Source organism: Vulpes vulpes, chromosome 13 (assembly GCF_048418805.1).
Source record: "Vulpes vulpes isolate BD-2025 chromosome 13, VulVul3, whole genome shotgun sequence".
Classification (NCBI taxonomy): domain Eukaryota; kingdom Metazoa; phylum Chordata; class Mammalia; order Carnivora; family Canidae; genus Vulpes; species Vulpes vulpes.
The window spans coordinates 96,339,851-96,353,868 of NC_132792.1; the positions used below are offsets into that span (position 1 = coordinate 96,339,851).

Consider the following 14,018-nt stretch of genomic DNA (forward strand, 5'->3'; position numbering starts at 1 on the left):
ATTAAAACCTGTAGCGCAAAAAAAAAAAAACAAAACAAAACCTGTAGCGCACTTAATAAACACTGCATTCCAAAGTAGCCAGCTGCTCAACAGTGTGGGGTTTTCTTCCATTATTGTATTCTTTTAATGTGAGGAACATATTAAAAATTGAAGTAACTATGTAAAAACATGGCAATGTCAAGAAAATAAATTTTGGGGACACCTGGGTGGCTCAGTGGTTGAGAGTCTGCCTTCAGCTCAGGTTGTGATCCTGGGGCCGGGGGATAGAGTCCCACATTGTTTCTCCCTCGGCATATGTCTCTGCCTCCCTCTCTATATCTTTCATTAAAAAAAAAACTTTAAAAAAATATAAGGTTAAATTAAAATTCACTTAATTTTTAATTCAGTGAAACTTTACAACTTCCTTCCAATCAGAGTTTGCACCCTGATAGATAGCATTGTCTTTTTTGGAGGAGAAATGATAGAGAAGTAGCTAAAATTATAGTATGTCACACTACAGTTTGTAAACCACTGAAGTCAATATAAAAATGTTTATTCCAAAGTATTTACTTTATGTTTTCTCTTTTCTCTATTTTCTCTTACTCATATTTGTTATGTACACACATGGACTTGGATGCCCGATGAACATAATAAAAGAATAATCCTACTTGCTGTGTATTTTGTCTCTATTTGGCTAAAAGTGTTAATAGAAATTTGAAAACTATATAAGTTGGCCCTGCTTTACTAAATTGTTTAAATTAACCTCAGGTTGCTATACATTTTATGTGCTGCAATAACCAAGAACTCTTAGATGCAAACCTGATTTGAACTATTAACTACTGTTTCTAACAGTTTGGATCTGTAAAAGCAAAGGGCTGAGGAGTCCACACATTTGATAAATCCAATTTTAGACAGTAAACATATTCTCAACAAGGAGCTTGTTACCTTTTAATGAAAAAAATTCCTTACATTTTAGATAAAAGTATTTAAATGTTTTCCATCTTGATTATTGCACATTTGAAAATTATCTTCCCAACTTAATCAAATTAGGTATAAATAATAATACTGACCATATCTACCATATAGTCAAAGTTTCTCTTTAAAGAAAAGCTTTAACAAAGTAAAAACATGTAGTTACTACTTTCCACTGTCACATGATCCGAAAATGAATTAAAGACTGTTTTCACTACACAGTAATTTCCTATTTGCTGGCTGATAAATACAATAACTCAAAATGAGTAACTTAGTAGTTCCTCTTATTAAACGTGTTGAAATTACGCACGGTGACAGATGTTAACTGCATTTATCATGGTAAGCAGATCTTAATGTACAGAATTGTGCAATAACTGATGTACACCTGAAACTAGTAACACTGTCAATTATACTTCAATGAAAAAGCTTTAGAACTATTCCTATATTTGCCCACCTTATAGTGGCATAAGTCAGGTAAGGGAAAATCCAACATTTCAAGGAATCAAGAGCACTCTATAAGATACTTACATGACATGATGATCATCAATATAAACTGTACAGAGTGCACGACAGTATCTTTTCTAACACTTCCTTAATGAATTCAGGCAAAATTGGTCAAACTGGGTGCCTACACTGCTTATACCAGCCCTCTTTCTAGGAACTGGAGGAATTTACTAGTCATCAATGAAGTTGTAATCACCATCAGACTTGTCTGGAAAGAACTGACACAGTTCCTAACCATTTCAAAATTCTCATATTCACTTGCTAGCTCATTCTCTACTGTTATTTGTTAAGCCGAATTCTTTCTCCTACTTTTCTCAGTGAATACATAGTACGTACAAAAGCTCAGCTTTCATAATGTGAAGGGGTAAGAAAGGGCCACAGAGTTCCAACTTGAAGATTAAGTATACAGATGTATCTGTAAGTAAAATAAAGCCACGAGAAGAAAAATTTTAATGTATTTAACAGACACCATGTTATCCCTCAAAAAAACAAAAGAAAAACAACTGGCTGTATTCTGTTGATTCGAAACAATTACTTCCCTTTCTCCTAAGGGAAGAGTGGAGGATCTATGCTTTTGTAGAAACACCTAGCTGCTCTGAATTACAGGTTTAAGTACTGCTTGAATAATTCCAAGACTGGAGGGCCTCCAGAGACCAGGATTAGCCACCCACCATAAATTCCCGCTGACAAGATTCAGCTGAGGTATTTAGCAAGCGTCATCTGATAAAGGGACCGTGGCAAAGGCCTACACAGAATTACAACAACTGCTTCAGATAAATGTATTCAACTTGTGGCAGTTAACTTCTGCTTCGAATATCAATGCTGTCTGGGAGAAAACAAAAAGGTGATAAATTTTTAAAACTGTCACCGACAGTTTTCTCCATTTTCCTCCTGAATGAACTAGGGAATAAGAGGGTGGATTCTGTAACCATACTGTAATTAACATAGAAATCTTTAAAATTTTGGGCAGCCCAGGGGTAGCTCAGCGGTTTAGCACTGCCTTCGGCCCAGCGCGTGATCCTGGAGACCAGGGATCGAGTCCGCATTGGGCTCCCTGCATGGAGCCTGCTTCTCCTTCTACCTATGTGTCTGCCCCACCCCTCTTTCTGTCTCTCTCTGTGTGTCTCTCATGAGTGAATAAAGTATTTTTAAAAAAATTCTTTTCAACTGGGGGGTGATTCAGAAATTATACCCAATTCTGGCTGCGTACAATTCGTTGATCTCGGGGTTAGAACGTGAATATGTCCTCAAGTCAACAAAATCATATTCCAAACGCTTAGCAAAGAGGAGAGGATATTCCGAACTCTATCCAGAACGCATCAACTACAATGCTAAGGCTGAAGCTTTCGGGGAAAACCCATCACGGGTATTACCAACTCCACAAGAGCCTAACAGCTAAATCGGGTACACTCGAGCGGTCTTGATGAACTTAACATCACAGGGCCAACAGTTCAACTTCACAGCCTCGGTGTACGTAGAGCAACGACTTTGACGCCGCAGACCTAATATTAGCTAAATCAGGAAAAAAAAAAAAAAAACGTTTCAACGCCTCTGCCAATCAGGAAGGGCCGCCGGGCAAGTGAATCGTTGTTCCCACGGTGCAGCTGCAATCTTTCCTGGGTTTCTGAGTCCCTGTGGGGGCCTTCCACGCCTGTCGAGTTAACCACGAGGTACTGAGACGGTCACGTGGACGGCTCGTGACTCCCACTGAGCCTCGTCTCCTCACCGCAGGAGACGAAAAGTTAGGACGGGGGCGCATCCGAGTGCCGAGGGAGCACGCGGCGCCGGCACGAAGACGCAGCACCCGAGTGGAAGCGCAACAAACGCCAACACCTTGCCCCTCTGAACGACTGACTTCGCGGCGGCCGCGGGGAAGCCCAACGCGCGGCTCGGAGCCCAGCATCGCCGCGCACCACTCGGGCCGGCCTCGGCGACGCGCGGGAACGGCCCGGCCCGCGCACGCCCGCGCCCGCGCCCCGACCTGGGGCCGACCAGGGGCCGACCAGGGGAGGGCAGGTCTCCCCCGCGCACCAGACCGGGGGATGGACGGAGGGGGGGGGACCCGCTCGCAGAGGAACCGGCCACGGAAACTGACCTACGCGGTCACCCGGGCTCCCAGAGCTCCCGGGGCGGGGACCACGACGAGGAAACGGCTGCACCACCGGAGGGCTTGCGGCCCTGCTGAAGGACGGTCTCCGGGGTCCCGGCGCCGGGAACGGGGCGGAGCGACCGACGGCCGAACAAGGCTCCGCGAGGTGGCGCCGCCCCTCCGCGCCGCCGGCCCCGCCTGCCCCGCGAGCGCGCCCGCCCGCCCGCGCGCGCCCGCCTTATTTGTGGCGGGCCCGTGCGGCACGTGACCGTCGCGGGGGACTCGAGGCGTGCGCGCGGCGCCTCCAGGGCCCCGCCTCCGCCCCCGCAGGCCCCGCCCCGCCCCCGCAGGCCCCGCCCCGCCTCCAGGGCCCCGCCTCCGCAGGCCCCGCCCCGCCCCGCAGGCCCCGCCCCCGCGCGCTCCGGTGCCGCCTGGACCACAGACGCCGGCTCCAGGCTTTGCCCACCGCTCCCCGGAGGGGCAAGGCCTCGCGCTCCTCCCACCACACCCCGACTCGGAAGAAGTGGGGCTGACACTCAGGAGCTGTGGCGGGGAGAGGAAGCAAATCTAAGTCCTGGGTAAATGCTCTGGAAATTTATTATTAACAAATACATCACCCAGATGCCCGTATTTTTTTTCTGCTGTGGTTGCGACTTTACCCGCGGGGACCTAATTGGCAGTGTAAATTAGCCACACCCTTTCTTTCCCTTGTCAAAAGATGGTCTTAAAACGCCATTCAGGTTTAATTGTTTTAAGATAGGTACCAGTGAAGGATGTTGAAAGGGATGAGGACTTAGAGAATTTCCTTCGCCTCCTCCCCACATCAAATAATGCTTCATAGAGTCCACCTCTTCAGAATAGATACATATCAGGTCTAGCCAGAGGACCAAATTACACAGCGTGCAACATGAAGTTTCAAACTGCAGTATAATTGCAATTTTTTATTTTTAATTTTTTTTAATTTTCATTTATTTATGATAGTCACAGAGAGAGAGAAAGAGAGAGGCAGAGACACAGACAGAGGGAGAAGCAGGCTCCATGCACCAGGTGCCCGACGTGGGATTCGATCCCGGGTCTCCAGGATCGCGCCCTGGGCCAAAGGCAGGCGCCAAACCGCTGCGCCACCCAGGGATCCCTAATTGCAATTTTTTAAAAAATTATGCATAACTAAGAAACACGAAATTCTGAGCATAAGAAAAACTTTCAGACTTTTTTTGTATTTTCCAATGTATTCAGTGACTTTTTTGTAATGAAAAAAAATAAAAATGGCTATCATTTCTAAGGGACTGTAGTTTTTCTCTCAATTCAATTTTAGAAACATTTATCGAGAACCTATTATAGGCTGGTTGGTCATTGCCCTACATGTGATACATCAGGTGGCAGATTCCTTAGAATGTGTTTGGAGAACACAAGAAGCCTTGCCTGTATATCCAGGCTAGTATCATCTTTTATTAACAAAAAAGGCACTTGAGTAGCACAATACTTCAACTGCAAAATGTGTGCTGAGTCAGTCATCACAAAGAACCATCAGGATTTATTTTCTAAGGATACTGAATCATCTTCACAGCCAATGAAACAATTTTCCACATAATCTCATGAAAGGCTTCATTCTCACTATGAAATTTACTACTCTCATGTTTTCAATTCACTGTACTCTTTTCTTGGGTCAGTAAATGAAAACATCCTAGCCAATTAGGAGGATGAGGGTAATAGGAGGTAATCATTATTATGTTTACTAATAAAGGAAATTTCAGGAGCCTGGGTGGCTCAGCAGTTGAGCTTCTGCCTTCAGCTCAGGGCATGGTCCTGGAGTCCCTGGATCGAGTTCCACATCAGGCTCCCTCCACAGAGCCTGCTTCTCCCTCCGCCTGTGCCTCTGCCTCTCTCTCCCTGTGTCTCTCATGAATAAATAAATATTTAAAAAAAAAATAATAAGAGAAGTTCCAAACTTTTTTTTTTTTTTTGAGAAGGTCCAAACTTGATAAGATCACTAACTGTTCTGTATTTTTACAGAAGTCTCTTTGGTATTTACATAAATCTTTAGGAAATGAGATCTCTTTGCCATTCTTATTGCTGACTAGGAAGATGAAAACACAACAAAGAATTGTTGACAATTCTTATTGTAGAACACTGCTGCCTAATCAATTCTATTAAACGTCTCCTTGGAGGAATTCTCTGTAGTGGAGATGTTGGAAATGATGGAAATGTTCTGTAATTCTATCTTGTCCACTACAGTAGTCACGATACAATATAGTAGTCACATGTGCCTACTGACCTCTTGAAATTTGGCTAGTGTGTCTAAAGATCTGAATTTAAAATTTTAATTTTAATTAATTTCAATAACCACATGTGACTAGAAGCTACCATATTTGTCAGTGCTGTTCTAGAACACCAAAATATTACCAAATTTCCCCCAATCACATCAAATTCTCTTTTGAGGAATTACCAAATTTCCCCCAATCACATCAAACTCTCATTTTGCCAAATGTCTGGCAAACATAGAATCTCTGGAAACAGTTAATAAATATTTTCTCCAAACTCTTTTCTGAGCTTATGAGAAGGTAACTATTTTAATTTTGCAAAAGGGGGCATGTTAAAGCAACTATGTCATCCCTATTGCAACGCACATAAATAGGAATAGAAGTGGAAGCTCTGGATGTATGGAAAGGGGTTTGGGGTCTAACTAAGCCTTTGCTCTGCTATTCCCAATTGAAAAATTAATCAGTTCTTTAGACTGTGAGGCACTTCAGAGTTACCCACTGCCTAGATCCACCTAGTATTCTTTTGTTTGCTTGATTCAACTTAGGAGCCTTTCTACCACTACCACCGTTTTCCTCCCCACATCCCAACAAAATTCCCTCCAGATTATGGTACCTGATGTTTGTATCTCTGCAGTGTTCTCTTAAGCCTGAAACACCCCAGAATGCACTTTGTGCATTGCATATTTTAAAAACACTACCCGGGTGCCACTGTGACTTTAAAGTGCTACAAGAGCACACTACAGGCTTGTTAAATCTTATTAAAAGGAAGATTTTATAGACTGAGACTTTGGGGAGGGCTTTGGGTAATTACTGCCTGGAATGTTGAAAAGTAGGTCAGATGCCATCAGGCAAATCCAGATAAATTGTTTTGTTGGGGGAAATTAACCTCCCCTATACCTACACATTAAGCACTTTGTAGTTATTATTAACTCCAGGCCATAAATGCTATGAGGTCATTGGAGGCTTTTCTCTCTTAAAAGCTGACTATCTAATTCTTTTTGCTCATTTGTGCCATTATATCCAGTTTATTTAATAGCTAAAATAAATGAGCTGGCCTATATTCAGATTTTAAATTATTTTTATCTAGACTTAATTCTGTGCCTGTCCCTCTGTTTCTACAGGTGTCACACACAGATGGCTAAGTAACTAAACTTCTACCAATGATTGGTTTTGCCAAATCCCCACACAAAAAGCTTAGAAAACCCCCTATGCCTATAGCTTCTTGGTCGCAAGTGACAAGCATTGACATTGGCTAACTGAAGCAAATAGGGAATGTATTGCAGTCCCAAAGAAAGAGCTCAAAATCTGGCCTGATGAGGGCAGGACTAGGGCACTTCCAGGGATTAGAGTGGGAGAAGCTAGCCTATAGCTTTTCCGAGGAATAAGTTCTGATGATTTTTTTCTTCCTATCCTATTGATCTTCAGGCAAAATTAAGAAAGAGGGGGAGAGACTGACTTTGGGCTCATAGAACCGGACACGTTGGTTGTCAGTCCCACAAGATTACCTTCTTTAGGAGAAGTAGCTCCCCACCTACAAACACACACACACACACAGTCATGGTGCCATGCTATAACCAGAAGGGGCAATGGTTGATGGGCAGCTACCATCACAGAAATGCCCATTACAGCCTCTTTTTTTTTTTTTTCGATCAAGCCCTTCTCTTTCATAGCTTTTCCAATAAGGCTCCTTGGGCAATATTTCCACCTTTGCCTTTAGCCCTTAGGTCTTTTCATCATGAATCACCCTGCTTTTCCATCCGGTGTGCCTGACAGTCACACTACCCCTTCTTAGAAGTCTCAGTGAGTCTGTCCCACCCACAGCCCTGTTTTGAGAGGAGGCACGGGGTCAAGGCCTAACCAAATGGTACCTTTCTAGCAGGCTTACTAAAGATCTGGTTGAAAGGCTCTGCTCAACAGAAAAGCTCTCTCCTGATTAGGATTAAACTATCTAGATTCTTTCTGGGTCTAGCTGACTGTAAGTATACAAAGTATAGTCTTTAGCCAGGGTAGATGCATAAAGGCATCGAGGAAAGTGAAGGCACAGAACAAACAGAAACCATGGGACAAGCAAGAAGGAGAGTAGAAAAGATGACCAGGAATAGATGCAAAAGTGGAGAGAGAATGACAGAGACCTCAGAATGCAGGAACTGGGAGTAGGGAGCAAAGGGTTAGGCTCCCTGCTGAGAGGCGACTAACTAGTGGCTGCCTTTGTGTCTTCATCAAGCTTTTAGAGCAGCATAGATGTTTCTGCTTTTATCTGTCTTGTTGCAACAAATCCTACTCTTTATCTGATGAAACCTGAGCATCAATCTATTCCTTGAACCCAGAAAGAACCTAATATATCACCACTACCCCCTTCCCCACATTCTTCTCTCTTGTTCTTAACCTCTAACAAACAGCCCTGTCAATACCGCCATTCTTTTCCATAGCCACCCCATCCTTTATGGTCTCTCCTGCTCCCTGATCTTCTGAGTCTTCTAAAATCCATCTCTTTTCCAGATCTTCACTAACCTCCACTATCTGTTCCTGAGTCACCTTTCAACACCTGATACAGCCAGATCAAAGGCCCTACTCTCCATGAGTTACCATAGCATGATATATTGGTTTGTTGATTAAAGTGGCAAAGATCTCAGCATGGAGGTTTGATGGAACAATCTTTGGTCCTGAATTGGAAGTGTAGATCAAATCACAGACTTCTGGATCTTAGACTTGGAAGAACCATCAGAAATCGTCTAGTCCAACCTCAAACCGAAAGCCACGTTGTCCTAAACCACATTCTGAAAAGGTATTTCCCCAGCCTGAGGCTGGGAAATTTCTAAAATGGGCAGATCACTGTTTCCCAGTGTGGCTCAAACAATTCACCCCTCTGCCCACCAACAGGATTACTGTTAGAAGTTTCTCTGGCTACGGCAAATGCTGGCCCCACACATCTCTCACCTGTTGGTCCTCGAGATTAAGCCAAACACAAAAGTGTAATTCCCTTTTCACAGGCCATTCTTCTAAAAAGTTTAAAAAATTTATGGGTATCAAATAGCTATTTATGAACTTTAAAATACAGGGATCCCTGGGTGGTGCAGTGGTTTGACGCCTGCCTTTGGCCCAGGGCGCGATCTTGGAGACCCCGGGATCAAATCCCACACTGGGCTCCCGGTGCATGGAGCCTGCTTCTCCCTCTGCCTGTGTCTCTGCCTCTCTCTCTCTCTGTGTGACTATCATAAATAAATAAAAATTTAAAAAAATACACTACAGATGTAGTTCTGTAGATCTACAGCGTTAGATTCTCTCCATTCCATCAATGAAAACTTCTCTCATTCATCTTCATACCCAAAGAAGTAAGATTCCTAGACTGCCAGATCGATCCCTCATAGTGCAATTTGAGGGGGAGCAAAATGCACCACCTCAGAACGTGCCACTTAAGCACATGGATATTTTCAAGCTGAAGATAGGCTCCAGCAGATTCAGGAAGAGATTTTTTTTTTTCCTCCTTAACTGCCTAAAATAATTTAGATCAGGGGCCTGTACCAGGAAGAGAGCTAGTACTACAGGTAACTTTTTATATCAGAAAAGACTTACAGGCATGGCATGGCAAACATGTTTACCCAACATTTGCTCTTCTCCTCTTCTTCTGCTTATCTTTCTCCCTTTAAAGCCCCGGGCCTTTCTCCCCTTCTCCTTAGCTCAGGATGGTATATAAGCCTCAATTACCTGACTGCAGGGGAGTCTCATATTTTCATGGGGCTCCAGTAGGTACAAAATTTTTCTCCTATTAATCTGTTTTATGTCAGGTTAATTATTAGACCAGCCAAAGAACCTAGATGGGAAGAAGGGAAAAGTTTTCCACCCCTGATAAGCTCAAACTACTCCCCCACACCAACTTGCTTATTGTTGGAAGTGCTTCTTGAGGCAAATGCTGCCTGCACACTGCTCTCACCTGCTATGTTTAATGATCCTTTCACAAGCCTTTTTTTTTTTTTTCTAGAAATGTAAAGACAACTAGCCTGAACTGCCTCGATTTTCTTTTTCAGGTTTATATTTCCAGATGCTCCAGCCTGTCCTCATGTTCCAACTGGTCATGGTATTGTGATTTGAAGTTTGTGATTTTTATCTTTTAAAATTTAGAGCCTAGAATTAAGCAAATCACGTCTGCTTCTATGAAGCTAGAGAATAGAGAAATCTTGTTAAGTTCTATTATATGGCCTTTTTCCCCCATCCTTAGTCCTTCTGATCTCTCTACTGCCCTCTGCTGGTAGTTTTTTTCTCAACTACTAGAGAACCGGAGAGAAAAGAGACATTGCAGAAAGGGGCCAGGGCAAAGAAATACAGCAAAAATGTGATGCATTTATACACAAACTCTTGGCCTCTTAAAGTTGGAGGCAATAATTTTGGAGGCAAAGTATACAACGAAAACTAACAAAAAAGATAAACCACAGTACCACTCCCAGGGATTTGGGAAGAGTACATCAGTAAGGATTAGAATATTTGAGAAGACATTTGGAAGTGATGGGATGGACACTCCGCCTCAGCTTTAGATAGGAAACACCAGGAAGTGGCAATGAACACATTCTGCATAGTAACTTTGAAAGAGGCAGCAAGAAACTAAACATTTGAGAGTTTCTTTTGGGTAAGATCTTAGGGTTAACAGATTTATGAATCACCCACACATACCCATGACACAGCATAGGATTACCAATAGAAAGAAGATTGGGATAATGACACATAAAGACTTACCGAAGCAGAGAATATGTCATTCATCATGGATTAACTCATTTATTCATTAGGCAGTAAATACACATTACTTTAGTAAGTGACATGATTTTGTGAGTGAATACATGCTCTAGGCTAAGAAAGAAAAGAAACCCTGACAACACGCCTTGCTTTCAGGAATTTAATCATCTAGTCATGCAGATAAGACACTATAAAACTGGGAATCCCGGGGTGGCTCAGCGGTTTAGCACCTGCCTTTGGCCCAGAGTGTGATCCTGGAGTCTAGGGATTGAGTCCCACATTGGGCTCCCTCTGCCTGTGTCTCTGCCTCTCTCTCTCTGTCTTTCGTGAATAAATAAGTTTTAAAAAAAAAAGACACTATAATACTAATGAATCAGCAGGTATGCCATGAGACAGATTAAGAAGAATAAGTTAAAGTTTAGATAGAGAAGGAAAGTTTTGCTTTCCTGCCAGGTCTATCAGTGAATGCAAAGAGATGGCTTTGAAGTTAAGTCATTAAGATGGCTAGGATTTGAACCTGTGGAAACAGGTGAGGAAATGGCATGTTAAGAAAATAACATCGTCTGAGCAAAACCAAGGGGTGGCATACAAGCTAGCATAGGGCCTAGCACGTAGTAAGCCACGCTACAAGTGGGTGAGGCTAAACTTGGATAAACATCTTAGCTCTGCCTAACAGTCTCCTGTTGTCCACTGGCAGCTCTGAGCTGAAGCTGGAGGGGCAGGGCAGGGAAGGACAGGTAGGTGACAAGTGGATGGTTGAAAGCTTGGAGGTGAGGCCTGGGCTAAAGATATCAACTTGTGCTCATCTGTGCAGAGGCGACATGAAGCCTTGAGGCTTGCAGGATAAGGCCTAGGGAACAGAAAGAACAGAGTGAGAATAAAAGGGGCCAGGGCTGAGCTTTGTGTCCTGCCCTTCCTCATATCCCTTATCCCACTGGCACCCCACCTGCACTCTCAACAGACCACTTCACCTCCTATGCTACCAAGGAAACCAAAGCTGTTGGATGAGAATCCCTAGACCTCTTACCACCGAGGCATCAAGCTTGCTGGCACCCAACCCCCTTTCTCACATTTCCTTTTCTGTTGACATGTCTAAGGCCAGAGCCTGCACCTGTGTTCGTAGCCCCTCCTTCTCCCCCTTCAGTACCTGTGTTCCATCAACTCCCTTTCTCCTGGATCTTCACGTACTCTCACATGGGACTGCTCTAGGGCAGAATGGGGCTTCTCTAGCCTGTGCCATCTTTTGCAAACCCACCTGCCAGAGAGTAGTACCATTTCTCTTTATTCCTTCACAGAATTAAACTATTTGACACAGTGCTCTACACTCTCTCCATTTCCTCTTCCTCTCCACCACTTTCTGCACTCTAGCTTCTGCTTCCGCTACTCCACTGAACAGGCTCCCACTGACGACACCAAAGGTCTCCTGAGTGCAAAACCCAATGGACCCTTACTATTCCTAACATTTACCTTTGGCAGCATTTGACACCAGTGACCCTTTCCCTCCTCCTGAGAATGCTCTCTTCCCTTAGCTTCTCCAAGCTCCTCATCCTTGACCTTTCCCTTAAAAGGTCAGAAGTTCTGCCCTACACTTTCCCTCTCCTCATACCCTTCTTGGGTGAGGTCATGTGTTCCCATGGCTTGATAACCTTCTGCATGCTCACATCTCAAACCTGTAATTGGTTTCCCAACATCACTCCTGAGCTTCTGACTCATATACCAATTCATCAGACACTATAGCTAAAAGAGCAATTTCTCCTTCCCTACCGTCCCTGCCCTAAAGCCTGCTCCCCTCCTTAATGTTTTTTCCCCTCCTTAATGTTTATTCTCTTTCTCAATTCTCCTTCCATTCTCCCTTTCCCACCCTTTTCTCTCCCTACCCCCCACCACAGCCAACCCCAATCTATACTATGTAGTCAAAGGATATTTCCAAATTTTAAATCCAATCAAATAATTCTCTTGCTTGGAATTCCACCCTGCCTTTTAATGGCTTTGGGAATGTAGTCTAAGCTCCTTAGCATCATAAAGCCTTGCAATGTCCTGATTCATGTCTCAATATCACTGTGTTATTTTACACTTCAGCAATTATGAACAACTTTCAGTTCCCTGTATTGACACAACCTCTGACACTTTCAGATCTTTGCTCTTGTTCTTTTGTGCCTTCAACTCTCTTCCCCAGCTTCCTCATCCTGCTGAGGCTTATGCTTCATGCAGTATGAGCCTAGGAATCACTTCTCTCTAGTGGCCTTTCCTGACTCTTCATAACTGGATAATGTGCCCCTTCTATAGGCTTTCTGATTTACTGTGTATTCACACCCTGATATTTATCACATTGTACTACAAAGGCCTCTTTAGTTATCTCTTTAATCAGACTAGAAGTATGTTGAAGGCAGAAAATGCCTTGCTTACCAGTTTACTTCCTTTATCTAACGCAGTGGCTAGCGCAAATTAGGAAATTGACAAATATTTGTTGGATCAATGAATGAACTAGACTTTAAAGATGTCTAAGACATTTTATCCAAGGTGGAAGGCAGTACAATGACATGGAATATACACAAAATTTAGAAACAGAAAACCAGATTGATTCCTAGCCCTCTGTCATTTAATCCTGTGTCTGACCATTAACAATTTATGTCACTTTTCTCAGTAGAGAGCCCACCAGATGCCAGGCACTATACTAGCTGCTGACAATGCAAGGACGAAGAAAAGCATAGTAACTGCCATCAAGAAAGCCAATTCCAAAACAGTGAGCGGGGTGGGGGGGGGGGGGGGTAATAGCATTCCAAGTAGAGGGAATAACACGTGATGGGACTGCAGTAAGCAGTCATATGCTTACTGTGGGAAGCATAGTGGGAATGCTTCCCACTATGGGAAGGGATGGTGGCTTAGTAAGTCTGGGTGTAAGGGGCTGACCACACAGCTGGAAAGAGTCAGGATGAGGACATGAGACTGGAGAGATAAATGGAAGTCACATCATGAAGGTCCTTTACAGTGTGTCATCGAGTTTGAGATTCATCTCAAAATCATGGAGTTAAAGCCTAAAAGGAGAGTCTCAATATTAGACGACTATTACAGAGAGAAGTCTGGTGGTGGTGAGGTGGAAAAAGGGTTGAAAGACAGTAATGTTTGAGGGGAGAATACCAGCTAGGAGGCTGTTGCTATCAAGAGATCATAGTGGCCTGAACTTTGGGAAGAATTTCGAGGATGGAGAAAAGAAGCAATTAACTGATTGAAGGGAAATTTAGGTGACAGAGCATGGTGCCTCATTGCATGAGACAGATGAGAGTACGAGGAATAGTAAAGATGACATGTGTTTCATATGGGCAGTTGGCATACAGAGGCGCCCTGAAACAGGCAATGCAGAAAATGGAAAGGCTTTAGAAAGAGGACTGATATGATCCAAGTGATGCTATAAGGGCAGAGTTCTGTCAGCAGCAAGGAGGACAGGTGGAGGAAGCGTCTGGAGTCAGGAAGACAAGCTGAGAAGTTTC

General features: G+C 43.6%; 1 protein-coding gene across 9 annotated transcripts in view; it reads right to left on the minus strand.

Annotated features, from left to right (window-relative positions):
• Positions 1-14,018, minus strand: part of OSBPL1A (oxysterol binding protein like 1A) — a 243,936-nt gene that overhangs the window by 221,949 nt on the left and 7,969 nt on the right. For 2 of the 9 annotated variants that reach the window (XM_072735109.1, XM_072735108.1), the window contains exon 1: positions 3,551-3,761. The exons of 1 other annotated variant lie outside the window; for it this stretch is intronic. The gene's annotated coding sequence lies outside the window, so the exon portion shown is untranslated. Of the gene's footprint in view, positions 1-3,550; positions 3,776-14,018 lie in introns of those variants that run through there. 6 more of the 9 variants (XM_026006517.2, XM_072735106.1, XM_072735111.1 and 3 more) reach the window with 6 other exon arrangements.